The sequence below is a fragment of the Cololabis saira genome, chromosome 11, assembly GCF_033807715.1.
Source record: "Cololabis saira isolate AMF1-May2022 chromosome 11, fColSai1.1, whole genome shotgun sequence".
In the NCBI taxonomy this organism is placed as follows: Eukaryota; Metazoa; Chordata; class Actinopteri; order Beloniformes; family Belonidae; genus Cololabis; species Cololabis saira.
Genome location: NC_084597.1, coordinates 10,163,242 through 10,179,913, shown reverse-complemented (window position 1 = coordinate 10,179,913; position 16,672 = coordinate 10,163,242). Strand labels below are relative to the sequence as shown.

At 41.5% G+C, this 16,672-nt stretch overlaps 1 long non-coding RNA gene across 1 annotated transcript; it reads left to right on the top strand.

Annotated features, from left to right (window-relative positions):
- The first annotated feature begins 14,375 nt into the window (after positions 1–14,375).
- LOC133454552 (uncharacterized) lies at positions 14,376–14,775 on the top strand. The gene is made up of 3 exons (XR_009783383.1): positions 14,376–14,448; positions 14,550–14,567; positions 14,666–14,775. It is a non-coding gene; the product is annotated as an uncharacterized LOC133454552 (long non-coding RNA).
- Positions 14,776–16,672: the final 1,897 nt, after the last annotated feature.

Here is a 16,672-nt window from a genome sequence, read left to right as displayed (position 1 = left end):
GGAGTCATATTCGTGGATAGGAAAAAGGCTATTTCCATTTCCATTGATTTAACAAAATTTCTGTCCGTCTGTCTCTCTGAGGTAGGTCAGGAAGGGACATGGTTAGGACCACAGGAGCGTGGTCGGAAATGACAATGCTCTGATAAGCACAGGAATGAACCAGGGGAATCAGTTGATTATCAATAAAAAAATAATCAATCCTCGAGTATGTGTGGTGCACTTGTGAGAAAAAGGAGTATTCTCTGTCACATGGATGTAAAGAACGCCACACATCACACAGCAAAAAACCCAGGGTTTACGGCTGTGTATACCCCCGGTATTTCAGGTGCTAGCACGGGAATTTATGTAAGGTAAACCAGCCGAAAACGAAAAATTTTCCCGGTCCGGAAACACCCGTATTGTACTGGGACCTCCTGCTGTGTTTGGAGTAGCCAGCTCAGCAGGGTGCCATGCTGGCTATTGTCACACAAAGGTGTGACATTCCAGACTTGAGGGGGGTGGGGGGTGGTAACTTCACCGACCCAAGCCCCCCCCCTCCTCTGCTGAAGCACCTGGCACAAATCAGAAAGCTCCTCGTCTCTTTGGGGTGGAGGTGAAACTACCACACCGCCCGTCCATCTACGACGCCATCTTCTTCTTCTGACATCAGGTCAAGGGTTGCATGCGCCCAGACAGGCATTTCAGCGGGAGTCTGTACACATCTAGCCCTGGAGGCCAGCAACTGCAAAATATAGAGTAGCAATTAAAATGTGTATAATTTTTACCAATATTCAATTAACACTAAATTAAAAACATCTCAGTTCCATATACTGTAACTCACTAACCCAAATATTGCTGTAACTTACCCTTGTTTTCCGTTGTCTAGTCTTCATTGCATTGTTTAATTTCTTTTTCTGGGGAGCATTTTCTGGCTGATCGAGACGATGGCTCCTTTTCAAAGACTCAAAATAAGTCCTGAAGCAGCTAAAGCGCAAGCAAAAATACAATTAGAATTTAATTAGTTTCAATATCTATTCAAAGCAATTCTAAAAGAACAAGGATGGATGTGCCTTTCTTTTTACCTGTTATCACGTCGCTGTCTGTGTCAGGAAAAGCAATGCCGACCTGCTCCAACATGTATGTCGTAACTGCAAGGTTATGTGGAGAATTGATACTGTTGGGAAAGAGAGGAGCCATTAGTTGATTAAAAACAAACTCAAACCCCAAAGCAACCTTTTATTTATTTTTGTGTGGAGAAAATAGATCTAGATCACAGGTGACTACACTGAGCACACGTGACACGTTACTAAGAATACTATAGAAATATTGATTTAATATAAATACCATGTCATAGCTATCTGTTTCTGGTTATTTTCATATAAAAGTACGTTTTTCAATGTTTATAATTATTCACAAGTATGCAGTATCATAACTACATCTCTGACGTTGATAAAAAACCAAACTGTTTGAAAATCTGTTGAGAATTGAGCAAGTTAAGGTTGTTTAAGCAGTACATGCACCATTAAACACAATGTTAGAGTGAGCGAGCTCTCCTGTGGCAAGATGGCCGCCGTGTGACGACGTCGCTCTGCATTGGCAGCAGCGCGGACGAGTCATCTAGCCTTTAATAAAGTCCATAGACATATATAAAGTTTATATATGTCTATGGACCGACCCATCACTACAAAATCAGTTTGGCTTTTCAACAATTTCTTTCCTAATGCCGTTTATTCATTTATTTTTTATTTTGCTGTGGTAAATTACAGTGATTACAAACAAAAAACATATTTACCTTTGTTTTGGATCCAGCTTCATAGCGTTGTTTTCAGAATTGTTTAAACGTCTTACAGCCTCCTGTATAGATTAATAATACAAAGTTAGTTTGATTCTAAAAGTATTTAAGCATTATTGCCTCCTGTGGACATGCAGTTAAATGTAAAAGGAATTGTGCACAGTTATAGTCATAAGCAAACTTACTTACAGCAACACGTGTGTTCTTTGCTCTTTTAATCCGTTTTGCGGGTGTGGAATCGGAGCTGAAAGTTTCAACACGATCAGAGCTTAAGTTCTTCACTTCCTCGTCCAGTAGTTCAAATCTGCCGTCCATGTCTTGTAGTGTGCGCTCTGATTTGGATAAAAGCCCAAGGACCGTTTATGCGACATGTTTTACAACAACGCAGCAGTATCTCCTCAAAAGCAAAAAAAGTTCTACCGGGCGGGAGCAAAACAAACTAACTAGGAAAAACTTTAAAGACCCCCGCAACTCTCAACGCTGTGAGACAGAAACCAATGACATTGCTGAATCAATTCTTAGCCACGCCCCCGCAATAACATAAAGGCCCTATCTCCATTTGCTATTCACATGGGCCAATTGGGCATATACAGGTTGGGGGAGTTTGAATGGTAACTCACAGAAGTGTTGATGGCCGTTTGATGGCTCTTGTTTGATGGCTCCTTTTTAGACAAAGGCCTTAAGCAGGTCCCCAGCTGTTCCTCTACCCGTGGCAACAAAGTGGGGTCAGTAAACTCCCGATTACAGCCCAGAAATGGCCGTATTTCACAGTAAACTTCTTTTACCAGTAAATTCCCAATAACATCCACACACACCCAGCAAACACAAACATTACCGGTTAAATGCTATGTCAGCATATTCCCATAAACTCATCTTTTCGTGCTGTGTCACAAACACCGTAGTCAGAAAGGAACGCCTGAATAAGACGGGCTGACTTACTTGCTGTGCCGGGGTTGGTAGAGGATCGGTCTAGGACTGGGTCGAGCCAGCAATTAAAATCACCACCAAGTATGAGAGAATATGTATTAAGGTCAGGGAGCAGTGAAAACAGTCGTTCAAAAAAGACTGCATCATCTGAATTAGGGGCATAAACGTTCACAAGTACGACCAATGTATTGAATAATTTCCCAGAAACGATCACGTAGCGACCAAACTTGTCAGAAATCACATTGTGCTGCTCAAATGAAACATCCTGACTGATCAGAACTGAAACTCCTCGGGCCTTAGCTTGAAAGGAGGAGTGAAATCCCTGCCCTGACCACCTCGGGAACAGGCGGCTATTATCAGAACTGCGAACATGAGTTTCTTGTAGAAAGGCTATTTCTGTTTTAAGATGTTTTAGATGTGAGAAGACCCTTTTCCTTTTAACAGGGTGATTCAGACCCTTAACATTCCAGCTCACCAGCTTCAAGTATCTATTCATAATATCTAAGAAGAAAAATTAGGAGGTGAGCACAATGACCTAGGCAAAAAAAAAGAAAACGGAAAGGAGGTTGAATGTGACCCACATTAAGTAATGAGTTGAAAAGAGTTAATGCAAAGTTTCTGGCAGTGACATATCCCCCCGACCCACCCACCCCAACTAAGACAGCTGCTATAGAAAAATTAAAAAAAAGCAGCAAGCTCTTCAAAACAAACAAAGTGCAATAACGCATCTTCCTGTCCTACACACTAATAGCTTTTGCTCCCGTATCATGGGTATATACATATTAGCACCTTAAAACGTGTAGATATAAATAAAAAAAAGAAATACCCTCTCAAATCTTGACCTGGAAGTCCCGATATGAGCCCAGAAATATTTGTACAAAAATATAAAATATAAAACCTCCGACTTAAGCAGCGTAAAAGTAAGGTTAACAGCTTACAATTATTACAAAACTTATAGATAAATCGGAAAAGCTTTTATTTTTTAGTTTTTTTTTTCTCCCTCTCGACCACTTATTTTTTCCCCTTTTTCCCCCTCCCCTCAAATAGCCAAAAAGAACTGCAAATTAATAACATTTGCAAAGGGGCAGTCAAACTAACAACAGAGAAAATAATGTTCTAAACACACTAACCCCGAAAAGATTTCAGGCAAAAAAAAAGACTGAAAAACAGTTGTCGCGGGGTACTCACCCTCCCCTCAGGAATAATATAATGACTCACGTAAAAAAGAAAGAGAGAGAAAAAAAATCAGTCAGTGAGCGCCAGTGAACCACACCGGGCTGCAGGGCGGAGCCGTGAAAGCTTCCAACAGTCCTGTTACGGCGGGTTTGAAGATTTGCTGCGACACGTGATGAATTTGCGCGCCTCATCCACGGAGCCGATCCACTTCCTGGCCCCCCCGGACAACGTGAGCCGGAGCCGGGCGGGGAAGAGCAGAGCCGGCTTCAGACCCAGGTGATGAAGCTCCGACATAACTCCGCTGTATTCCGCTCGTTGGCTGGCAACTTCGGGGCTGTAATCCTCCACGATCCGGATCGGGAGGCCGTGATATTCCAGCCTCCCTCTCCGCCGCGCTTCCCTCACGAGGATATCCTTGGTCTGGAACCGGTGCAGGCGGAGGATGACCGGACGAGGTCTCTGTCCGGGGGCCGGCTTGGCGGCGAGAGAGCAGTGCGCTCTGTCTATTTCTGGCGGTGACGGCAGCGTATCATTCCCGAACACCTCACACAGAAGCTTGGAGAAGAAAGCCGTAGGAGACCCGCTCTCGGTCGACTCCGGTAAACCCAGGATACGGATGTTCTGCCTCCTGCTTCGGCTTTCCAAATCTACGACCTTAGCCTTTAGCCGAGCATTATCATCCCGTAAAGTCGAGCAGATGCCTTCAAGGTCCGTAACTCGCTGGCTGAGGTCTTCTGTGGCGAGTTCAAGGGACGAAACCCGTTGGCCATGGTCCTCGACCGCGAGCCGCGTTTGGTCGAGTTTCGAGTCGAGCTGACTGAAAGTATTTTTGAACTCGGCGGCCAAGGCAGCTCGGTGTTCCTCCAGCAGCGTGGTAATGGCCGCCAGGGTTAAGACAGCGCCAGCATCGTCCTTTTTGCCCGACTTGCCGCTTTTCGAAGCCATCTCGGAGGTAAGTGGGCTCGTTCGAGACAAAAAAAAAGAAAAACAACAACAGGGAATCCTTTTTAAAGGAAAAAGTTTGAAAGTTTGAGGGCTTGGGGGTTTAAAAAGTTTGGCACTCACGGGAGCACTCGCGAAACACATCTACTCCATCTGCTCACCAACCGGAAGCCCTTTTTTTTTCCTTTTTTGTAACAGTGAAATGTTTATGGTGTTTTTTTAAGTGAGATATTTAGGTGAATTTTCCAAATACCTGTGTGACTACAATTTTTCATTTCCTAATGACTGGGAAGACAAACAAACAAACAAACAAAAAGAACAGTAACGTGTTTGTTTGGTGATTAATGGGAGTAAAAAAGAGACAGAAAAGACAAGACTGTTTTTATTTTATTCTTGATTGTCATAGGCTCTTCCACAGGTTTTTGTGAAGAGCGCTTTTGAAACCTCTTTTCTTTAGTGAAACAAGTGAGCCTGCGAAGCCGGCTGGAACATGTCCACTTTATTTCAGTAACAACCAACTGTGTCCGCTTTCCTGACTTAGCTTATGTGAACTGATAATGCTAATTAATGTCAGTTTACATTCATTCTGATCAGATCTGCCCAAACATGCTCATGTCAAGTGTTGCTGACAGAGCTGAAATAAGAGCTACCATGGCTCTGCTGGGACCCACATTCTCTTGATAGGTTTAGACCAGCTGCAGTCGGGCTAGCCTTATGCTGCAGAGCAAACAACATTTCAAAAACATCCTATTTCAAATGTCATTTCAGTGTTGGCATCAGAAATGATGCTGTCATGTTTAGATGACAATCAGTCAGCACCAGCAGCCTGCTGCCTATGAAAGCTCTGTCCTTGGACCCTTTCAGGCCAACCCACAGACAGGGCAGTCTGTTTGTACAGTGGGGCAAAAAAGTATTTAGTCAGCCACCAATTGTGCAAGTTCTCCCACTTAAAAAGATGAGAGAGGCCTGTAATTTTCATCATAGGTACACTTCAACTATGACAGACAGAATGGGGGGAAAGAATCCAGGAAATCACACTGTAGGATTTTTACTGAAATAATTGGTAAATTCCTGGGTAGAATAAGTATTTGGTCACTTACAAACTGTGGTGGAATCTGAGTTGGTACTGAAGTGTTATCTTATTTTGAAAGGCATTCAGGGCTAACACAGGAAGTAGTTGTGTTTTGAGGTAACTTTATCACGAGATGTCCGGTATTAATAAAAGTTGAAATAAAGCTCTACGACCTTGCTGCTGGAATCCTTAATGCATAATAGCCTAGGACATGTTGTCAGAAGTGCAGCAGCAGTAAAGAGCACACGAGAGAAGGCTGAACGGGTTGTTTTATGTCTCAAAACGACAAGATGGACAATGCCGACGGAGCTAACGGACAGCCTCCCCAGCTAGCGGTAGCAGCTAATCCTGCTAACGCACCTGTGGCTTCGAGCGCCACATTCCCCATTCAACCTCCCGAAGCGTTCAACTTTTCAAAACCCCAGGATTGGGAGCGGTGGATACGGAGGTTTGAAAGATTCCAACTTGCCAGTTATCTACATCTCAGCTCACAAGCTAATCAGGTGAACACATTAATCTACTGCATGGGGGATGAAGCAGACAATATACTGCGGGGCAAAGCTTTATCAGATGAAGAGAGAGAACAGTACGACAAAGTGAAAGACACCTTTGAGTCATACTTCGTGCCCAGAAAAAATATAATATATGAGCGAGCAAGATTCAACCAAAGAGTGCAGCAAGCTAACGAGACTGTAGACTCCTTCATTACTGCTTTGTATGCCCTAGCACAGTGATTCTTAACCATAGGGCCGCGGCCCACACTTGGGCCGCGAGCGCCATCTAGTGGGCCGCCAAAAAAAATTCAGTTTTGTACCCACACTTGGGCCGCGAGCGCCATCTAGTGGGCCGCCAAAAAAAATTCAGTTTTGTACGTGTTGGCCACGAGGGCCGCAGGACTGCATAGCAACTCCCAACCAAATGAAGAGAAGAAGACACTCAGCTAGCTGTACGTGTAATAGTAAGAGAAATGGTGTGTCTTTACAGAGAAAATCCTTCATTTTGCACAGAGTAGGTTTAGATCCGCCAGGATTAGGGATCGATTAATTGGGTCTGCGCCCAGAGCAAGCGAGCGCGGCGTGATCATTTATCCCGGCGCGTCCCCGCGGCCGGGGAGGTCGGCTGAGGCTGCCGCTCCGGCGGTGGGCTCCGTCGTTACTGCTGAAGGATGGTAGATGTAGATGCGTGGGCTGGGGTGCGTGGGGTTCAGTCTTCCCACTGGGACAAAACCACTGTCTCATACGTTCAGAGACCGTGGCGTTCAAAGTGCGAAAGTGAAACGCCACTGAAACAAAACACAAAGTTTTTTTATCAAACATATCCACTCAAGTCTGAACTGAAGTCACAGAAAAATAAACTGACCATCTTAAAACATCCTGCCCATGTTTGGGTCCAGATACAGCTGTGAAGCAGCTTTCTCCACAGTGAACATAATTAAAACTAAATATCGTTTCAGGCTCATCAATGAGCACCTCCACATGCATATGAGAACCTGACACCATCCAGCCCAGATTTAAAGTCCTGACAGGAGAAGTTAGAGCTCAGTTCTCTCACTGAACAACAGAAAGATTATAAGAGGGGAAGAAAGAAAAACTGCAAAACTGTTAAATTGTTAAGATGTGTTTATATTAATTTAGTATAAAAATGTGTTGAGACAATTAACAAAGAAAAGGGGAAATTCAAACTGCTGGTAGAGAAATAAAATAAGATAGCATTTGAAAAATAAAATAAAATCTACTTTATTTTTAAGAGAAAAAAATATGTTTAATTCAAGTTAAACATGTTAATTGGCAAATATGTACTTTTTTTAATATAACAGTCAGATGCAGATGTTGATACAACTATGAGGCTACTTGAATATATACACACACACACATATATATATATATATATATATATATATATATATATATATATATAGGGGTGGGCGATATGACCTAAAATTAATATCACGGTATTTTTCATCTTTTGAACGGTGACGGTATAATATCACGGTATTTTTTGGTACGTTTTGGGAGGAGTAGCCTGTCCTGTCCCTTTATGTGAATAAGGTTAATATTTATATATATATATATTTTTTTTTTATTATATATATATATATATATATATATATATATATATATAATATTTTATATATATATATATATTATATTATATTTATTTTTATTATATTATATTTTAAATATTTTGTAAACCTGTCTTAAAATGTAATACTGGACCTCGGTTGGGCTGGTTGGACAGCGGGTGGTGGAAAATTTCCCTTAATTTTAAATCCAAAACTTGACAGGTTTATGCCATGAGTATTCATATAGAGTAATCCCTTGTTTTTCGAGAGGGTTACGTTCCAAAAAGAACCCGTGATAAGTGATATTCACATAGTAGCAACCCTTTTTTATTTTACAATTATTATACAAAGCTTCAAATAGCGGAGATCAGCACCGCCTCGCACGTATTTCCCTGCTCTTCTGAGCCGCTCCATCCCGACTCGCGCTGCAGCGTCTTTTTCTTCTAAAGCCCGCGGTACAGGTGTGTTTTTTCGAGAGAAGAACATGGTTATGGGTATTTTTTGTCACTCTTTTTTTCTTCTGGGCAAAAAGATTCTTTTAAACAGACATTCATTAATTTTTTCTTCATCTTGAAGTGGGTGACTGGTATTCCAGCAGGTTGAAACAGCGCTCTGCGCTCCGCTGCCGTCAAAGACCCGCCCAGCTCTACTTCTGATTGGCTAGTGTTAGTTTGGTTGAGCCAGAGCTGCTTTCCTCTCATTCCATTGGTAGACGAACTCGATTGACTCAAACTTTTTTTTTTCTCTCAAACCTTTTTTTTTTAAGCAGTCAAACTCGCACGCTGAGAAAAAAAACTCCGTACGCCGGAGATGCGGCACGGTGCCGGAATACTTCAAGCACTAGCAGCAGTAAACGATGCTTGCAGTGAAAGCTGTGTAGCCTACTCTTGGGACGTGCTCCGCTGGTGCTGCTCAGCAGCACCAGCGGAGCAGCGGTCCCAGCAGGACCAGCTGCTGGTCCCACTTGCGCTCGTTTTGGCCCGCGGGTTGCCTCTTCATATTCACGGGCGTGCGTGTTTTTTAAGTGATGAAACAGGTTGCTTGTGTTTCCACCTCTTGCTGTCACAACACAGCAGCAAACCTTGCATATCACCGACGTTTTTAATGCCTTATTTAGGCTTATTATTTTATAATTGATTTATCACGGTATTGACGGTATTGCAAAATCCATGTCGTGGCGCAGTTTCACACCGGTGATGACTATGACACCGGTGTACCGCCCACCCCTAATATATATATATATATATATATATATATATTATGATATTCTGGACCTTCGCTTGAGTAAATTTTCTCTAAATGGACCTCTTAAAGTTTTAGTTGAATACCCCTGCTATACAGTGTTTATATTTAATGGGCCCCGGGCCACTCTGTACTGAAAAAATTGGGCCCCAAGGTCAGAAAGGTTAAGAACCCCTGCCCTAGCAGAAAACTGCAGCTATGGAGCACTTCATGATGAGTTAATCAGAGATCGCCTTCTAGTGGGACCGAAAGACACCAGCCTAGCTGAGAGAATGCAGCTAGACAGGGACTCAACGCTAGAAAAAGCAGTCAATATGGCAAGGCAGTCTGAAGTGATAAAAAGACAACAAACAGACCTCAGAGGAGAAACAAAACATGACATTGATGCAGTGACATAAAGACAGAGGAAACAAAAACTGCATACTCCAAAGACCCCAAATCAGCAGAAACACACATCATCAAAGCCAAAAACACAACAGGATCGCCAGTCATGTTACAGATGTGGAAAGTCCCCTGGACATGGGAAATGGCAGTGCCCTGCCAGAGATGAGACATGCCATACCTGTGGAAAAAAAGGACATTACAGTAAAACGTGCAAATCTGCTAAAGCTGTACATGTAATAGGAACTAGCGAAAACTGTAATGACACACCCTTATTCTTCGGCACAGTAGATGCAGACACAGACCCATGGTATGCAGATTTGACTATCAGAAACCATAAAGTCAGGTTTAAGATAGACACAGGAGCTGATGTGTCAGTTATCAGACTCAGACTGCTCAGACATACTACACTATTACTGAGAAAAATACTCAGTTGGCTAAATCTGACAGACAACTATTTGGCCCAGGTGGTACACCACTTTCAGTCTTAGGCAAGTACAGTGAGTCACTAAGCAAAGGTGAAAATGTGATCCAAGAGGATGTGCATGTAATAAAAGACTTACACATAGCTTTATTAAGCAGGCCAGCTAGCGTTAAGCTTAAACTTGTGCCCAGGGCAGGCAGCATTGACATGACTGAGATGAAAGAGTCCTACCCAAAGCTGTGTCAGGGTTTAGGAATGCTGCAGCAGCCTAACACTATTACGCTAAAGCCAAACGCCATTCCCTTCTCCCTCGCAACACCCAGACGTGTCCCAATCCCTTTCCTAGGTAAAGTGAAAGAGGAGCTTGAACGTATGGAGTCCATTGGCGTCATCTCCAAAGTTGAAGAGCCAATGGACTGGTGCTCTGGTATGGTTCCAGTACCATCAAAAATGGCTTAGTGCACATTTGTGTAGACCTCAATCATCTCAATGAAGCAGTCTGCAGAGAGAAATACATCCTGCCTTCAGTTGAGCAGACGCTAGGATCTCTCGCAGGAGCTCAGGTCTTCAACAAACTGGCCGCTAACAGAGGATTTTGGCAGATCATTCTGTCCCCAGAGTCAGCATGTTACACAACCTTCATAACTCCCTTCGGACGCATCTTCTTCAATAGACTGCCCTTCGGCATAGCATCGGCCCCAGAACATTTTCAGCTGAGAATGTTGTTGATTCTCAGCAGCAGCTCGAGTGCTGACAGGAATCAGCAGGAGAGACCACGTCTCTCCAGTGTTAGCGTCGCTCCATTGGCTACCTGTAAAATTCAGAATTCAATTAAAAATTTTATTACTTGCATATAAAGCCCAAAACGGCTTAGCTCTGCAGTATTTACAAGATTTGATAGTGCCTTATGTTCCTGGCAGAGCTCTCCGCTCCCAGGGTGCAGGTTTACTCGTAGTTCCTAGAGTATCTAAATGTAGATTTGGAGGGCGGGCGTTCTGCTATCAGGCACCATTACTTTGGAACCAACTTCCAATCTGGGTTAAGGAGGCTGACACCACGTCCACCTTTAAAACTAAACTTAAAACCTTTCTGTTTAGTAAAGCCTATAGTTAGTGTTTAGTAAACCTCTAGCTGGTGTTGGTAAATCTCTAGGTAGTGTAAACTCTAGTGTGTTAGAGTCAGTAGTCATAGTTGCAGCTATAGAACAAAACTATAATAGTTAGTCTCAAATATAGCTTCGCGGTAGATATGCTGCTATAGGCTTATGCTGCAGGGGGGCACCGACATGATCCGCTGGGCGGTGCCTCTCACCCTTCTTCTCCTCTCCTTCTCCATTACCATTTTTATTTATTATAAATATCTCATAGCTATCATTTTTGTCCCTCGTTCCTGTTGTTTCTTGGGCCAGCCCCCCTTTTTTCTCTTTTGTGCATGTTTGCAGGCTGGAGCCTCGGGAGCTGCTGCTGTTGCTGCTTCCACCTGCCTGCAACACCCACCCCCCCGCCTATGGAAACAAGTATTTTAGTAAACTCCTCAAGAGAAAATCTGTTCAAGCTTTTTCAGGTTTGAAGGGTTTTTTTCTGCAGCCTGGATGTTTGAACTCATGTTAAAAAGGAATGTGATCAGAGCTCAAGAAAATGACTTCAGAATAGTCCAATGTTTTGTTTGTAGGCATTCTTGGGTGTTTTTAGGTGTCTTTTGGGGTATTATCCTGTAGGAGGATTCATGACTGAGACCAAGCTTTCTGACAGAACTGGCAGAATTTTGTAATATTCCAGTCTGGCTTGTTTACATTTTGCTTTTAACAGTGGAGTCTTTCCTGGTTGTCTTCCATTATTTTCACTTTGGCTCAAACAGCCACACCTGGTATGATCTGACATCAATGTACCCTGACTTTGAAGTTCCCCATCAGTCTCCTTGGAAATTAATCTGGGTTCTTTGGTTACGATTCATATTCTTCTTCTCTTCAATCTGTCATCAGTTTCCTTGTGTTTCCACATCCAGGTCCCGTTGACCCTAAACGTCTGAATGAAATGTTCATCTGGAACATCAAGCTGCTTGGAGACGGCCTTTGGACTTAGTCTTTAATATGCTTGTCTAGGAGTTTCTGGTCTTTTCAGACAACTCTCTCTATTGCTTTCCCAGTGGTGACTACTTTCCATCTTTGAATAGTTTAACTGCAAGACTTGAAGAACTTCTGATACTAATTACAGGATACCTTTTAGTTCAACATGTCACTATGATAAAATTTCTGTCAATCTTTTTTAGGGGTACAGACTAATTCGTCAGAACAGTATAATATTTTTTTTTCCTGATTCTTCTGAACAACAATTTAAACGCAATATGAATTGCATTAGTCACTAACTATTACTTTTGTCAGTTCCAATTTATTCTGGTGACCATTGTGTTAATTTTTCTTTTGTTTAATGGAAGACTACCAACAAATATGTCCACATGTGTAGCAATGGAGACCAAAATCTTTTTTTTTTTTTACCAGGCTGTAAATATGTTAATCTCTGCTACAAAGTTGGACAATTTAACATGGAAGTCTTTGAACATTGGCTTGTTTTTGGTGCCACCCCCAGTGGCCAGTCAAGGAACTGCAAATTTTCTTACTCCCACATTGGCTTCACCTGGGCAGTTGGAACAATACCTGAAGTAAGTGCAGTATTTTTTGAGTTTTACAAAGCAAGGTTTACTGAATTGGAAGCATGGCTCTGCACCATTGAGAACAACCCCAAAGCTATTATGGTTCCGTATGCTTGTGCGGGCCAGCTATGGACAGGTACACCTGCTAGTGGTCCAGAAGGATAGCATTCAGGCTGTGGCAAAGCTCCAAACCTAAGCCCATGATTTGCCACCAACCAGTTACAAAGTTTTCAATATAATGCAATGAAAGGATCTGATTTTCACTGAAGAACCATCCAAACCTATACATATATCTGGAAATGTCTTTTGAATAGCTGTCTGCTGTAGGAGCTCCTATGTGTGAAAGAGCTAAGACTCATGATCGGCCTCCTCACATCTTTACTTTTCATTAGCAGGGAGACAATTCAAAGTCTGAAATATGAGAAACACCAGCGCTCTCACATCCTGGAACAGGGCATTACATTAACTTCCACCCATTTCCTGAAATTAATTATTTACTTTACTTTAACTTAAAACTAAATTATTAACAAGATAGGGACTTGTTTTTTGTCTCTTTGAGGAAAACAAATATTCACCCAGATGCACATGGCTACATGCACATACCCATCGAAGGTCACTGTGGGATAGAGCGGATTTGGACCACTTACAACCATCCATCAATGAGGAGAGTCCTTGAGTACCAGACTTCTCCCACCACTTCTTCCTTGTTGTATATTGGGGAGTCACAGCATTGCCAGCTGGCACTGGCTGGGAACACAGAGAACTTTTTTACACAGATGAGGGATTTATTCAGGATGTTGCTGATATGTATTTCAACACATTCATAATGAAAGGAGTTATTATAAGCTGCTGTTAAGAAATTGATACAAAATGAGCATATTTAAAAATAATTATCACTAAAAATCAAGATACAATGTATACTGTTTTCAACTAGACTGGAACACCTTTGCAAATCATTGTATTCTGTTCTTATTACCTTTCAACACAGCATCTCAACTTTTTAAATAAAAATGACATTTAAGAAATGATCATTGAGGGAAAAAAAGGAGTCAGTGACCAAAGCCTAGTTTAGACCTAACTTTTGGTTGTCATCAGTCACAACAACGCTGCATTGTCTTGAGCTGTGGACAGCACAACCTGCTTTGAAAATGCGCGCTGCCCTTTCACAGAGCCTTCATCTGTTTATTCAGCGTAGATGGCAGCTGTAGTAAGATTTAACCCTAATCCACTTGCATCTTGTTTTGAGTAAGTGATCACTGGAGCCTGTCCGAGACGCTCGGCTGTGACAGTCACAAGCCTTTAGCCACTGTGTGAGGAGTGTCATGACTACATCCACTATTTTACAGGAGGAAATGGAGAAAGGCTACGAGATGACGCACACTTACATCTGCTTTCATCCCATGCTGCAACACTGAAGCTGGCGAGTAAAATGAAAAGGCATTTTTAAAATAGCTGAAAAAGTGAGGAAGGGTAATGAAAGACAGGTGACGTGACCAGGTGAGTTTCTTTGGGTATAAAACACTTAATCTGTTCAGATTTTCAAAAGGATTCAGCCTATGCACATTCCTGATACTGTCTCTGGTTTATTATAGAGATTGACGTTATTAAGTGTGTAATGAGATATAAATAACTGTAAAATATCTATTACACATAATACACATCTATTATTGCACTATTTTTAAAACACAGTCACATATCTGAGATTCAAGTCATCAAGTTTTGTCTCTAACATTGAAAACAGCAAAGGGTCATGGGATGTGGCATGGGAAAATCCAGACCTCAGCAAAAGAAGTGTGACCGAGGTGCAATTTTTATCATAATTATTCGTTTTGTTGTTTTTTTTTTTAATGAGGAAATGCTCCTTTTTAGTGACTTCAACATGTCTTTTTTTTGTAATCTTCAGTGAGCATCTCAGTCCCAGGTAATTTTATTTTGTTTTTAGTTTTGCCCCGCAACAAATGATCAATTACTGTCTGTTAATTTGTGGAATCTCAATCCTAATTTCATGCATCCATGAAGCTGCCACAGGTAAGATTTTTAGCCCATGTAACTTATCAGCAATGAAAATTTACTCCAACTTCCTTGCTTTGTGTAGATTTTCAGTCAGTAAGATCTTGCTGTTTCAAAGACTTAGGAATTAACACAGTACAACCAGAACCACCCACAACACAACCAGAACCACCTCAGACAGAACCAGCAGAAGCTAACATCATGCTAACATGCTAGTATTATTAGCATATTGCAGATAAGCCTAAAATGCTAATGTTACATAGGCTGACCAAACGTCCTCTTTTCCCCGGACATGTCGACTTTTTACGTCCTGTCCGGGGCGTCCGGGGGGGTTTTATAAAATGTTGATAATGTCCGGTTTTCCTTTTGTGTGCGCCTCCAGTACTGTAACCAGTACTGGAGCTGAGGGGGGATGGGGGGGGGGGTGGCATCCCCCCCTGAAATAAAAACGGTCCAAATCATCCCCCCCTGAAATAAAAACAGTCCAAATCATCCCCCCTGAAATAAAAACGGTCCAAATCATCCCCCCCTGAAATAAAAACGGTCCAAATCATCCCCCCCTGAAATAAAAACGGTCCAAATCACCCCCCCCTGAAATAAAAACGGTCCAAATCATCCCCCCTGTAAAACTGCCATCACTCCTTTCCATCCCTTATGTCATTTCATCAATGAATGTGGTATTACTGCTATTTCAACATTTAGAGTCATCACCACCAAAATAACACCAGAAAAATAACTTATTTGACAATTTTCACCTGTGTCAAATAAACTTTAACTTGAAATAAGTAGTAAAATCTGCCAGTGGGATTTATCTTCTTATTACAAGCAAAGAAATCTTGTTCCACTGGCAGATGTTTCTACTTATTTCAAGTGAAAATCTACTGGAAACAGGGGAAAATTGTTGTTTTTTTCAGTGATGAGTCTTGTTTTAAGTGTAATGAGATTTTTTTTTACTAAAATGAGACATTTTAACTAGAAATAAGACAAATATTCTTGTTAAGATTTTGAGTTTTTGCAGTGATCCATTTTACTTATCCTGTGAAGGACAGAGTCATATTGATAAGTTCAGAAAAGTGTTTTTATTGTTGTGTTTTGATGTATTTGATGTAAGCCCAGTGGATATTTAAAGCTTACAGAAGACTGCATTTAACTGCTGCTATGTCATTCCTGCAGTATTTCTGCAGGTGTTTTGGTCAGTGCTATTATTTGTAATATATTATATTATTTGTAATCAGCACAAATTATCTGTCCCCATATGATAAAATCCACCATCCCCCCTGATTTATTTTTACAATTCGAGTACTGACTGTTACTGTTATTTTAGACATAATAAAAAAGTTGGGTAACTTCTGAGAAGCCTATCTGAATTTCCGTCTTTGAGAGATATTATTTTGTAATATAACTGAATATTATATCCATACATATAAACTTTAAATATATTAAAATTATAACGAATCTTTGAGTAAACTGCGAGTATCATTTTTGAAAATCTAAATATGGTCAGCCTAATGTTACACCATGTAAAGATGAACTTATTATGTCTGTATGCTGATATGATCCAGGTCCTGGTCCAGGTTTCTTTCCTCCTAAAGGGGAGTTTTTCTTGCCACTGTTTGGCATAAGGTTTTTCTCCAACTAGAGGAGTTTTTACCTGCCATTGTTTATGTAATAATTGCTCGGGGGTCATGTTCTGGTCTCTGGAAAGATCCTAGAGACAACTTCTGTTGTAACAGATGCTAAATATAAACTATATAAATAAATACAATTAAAAATAAAAAAAAATGCTATTTTGGACGGCTGTTGCTCGGCCGTACCTTATTGCAGAAACATCATTCAAATGTTCAAAGACTCGGGACACTTTGGACTACAACATATTAGAGTTTTGGAGAGATTGAACGTTAACTTAATATATATTTTAATGCTTATGTATTGACACGCTGATTTTGGAGGGCTGAACCTGCCCACAACATGACCAGAACCACCCCAAATACAATCAGAACCACCTGACCTAGAACC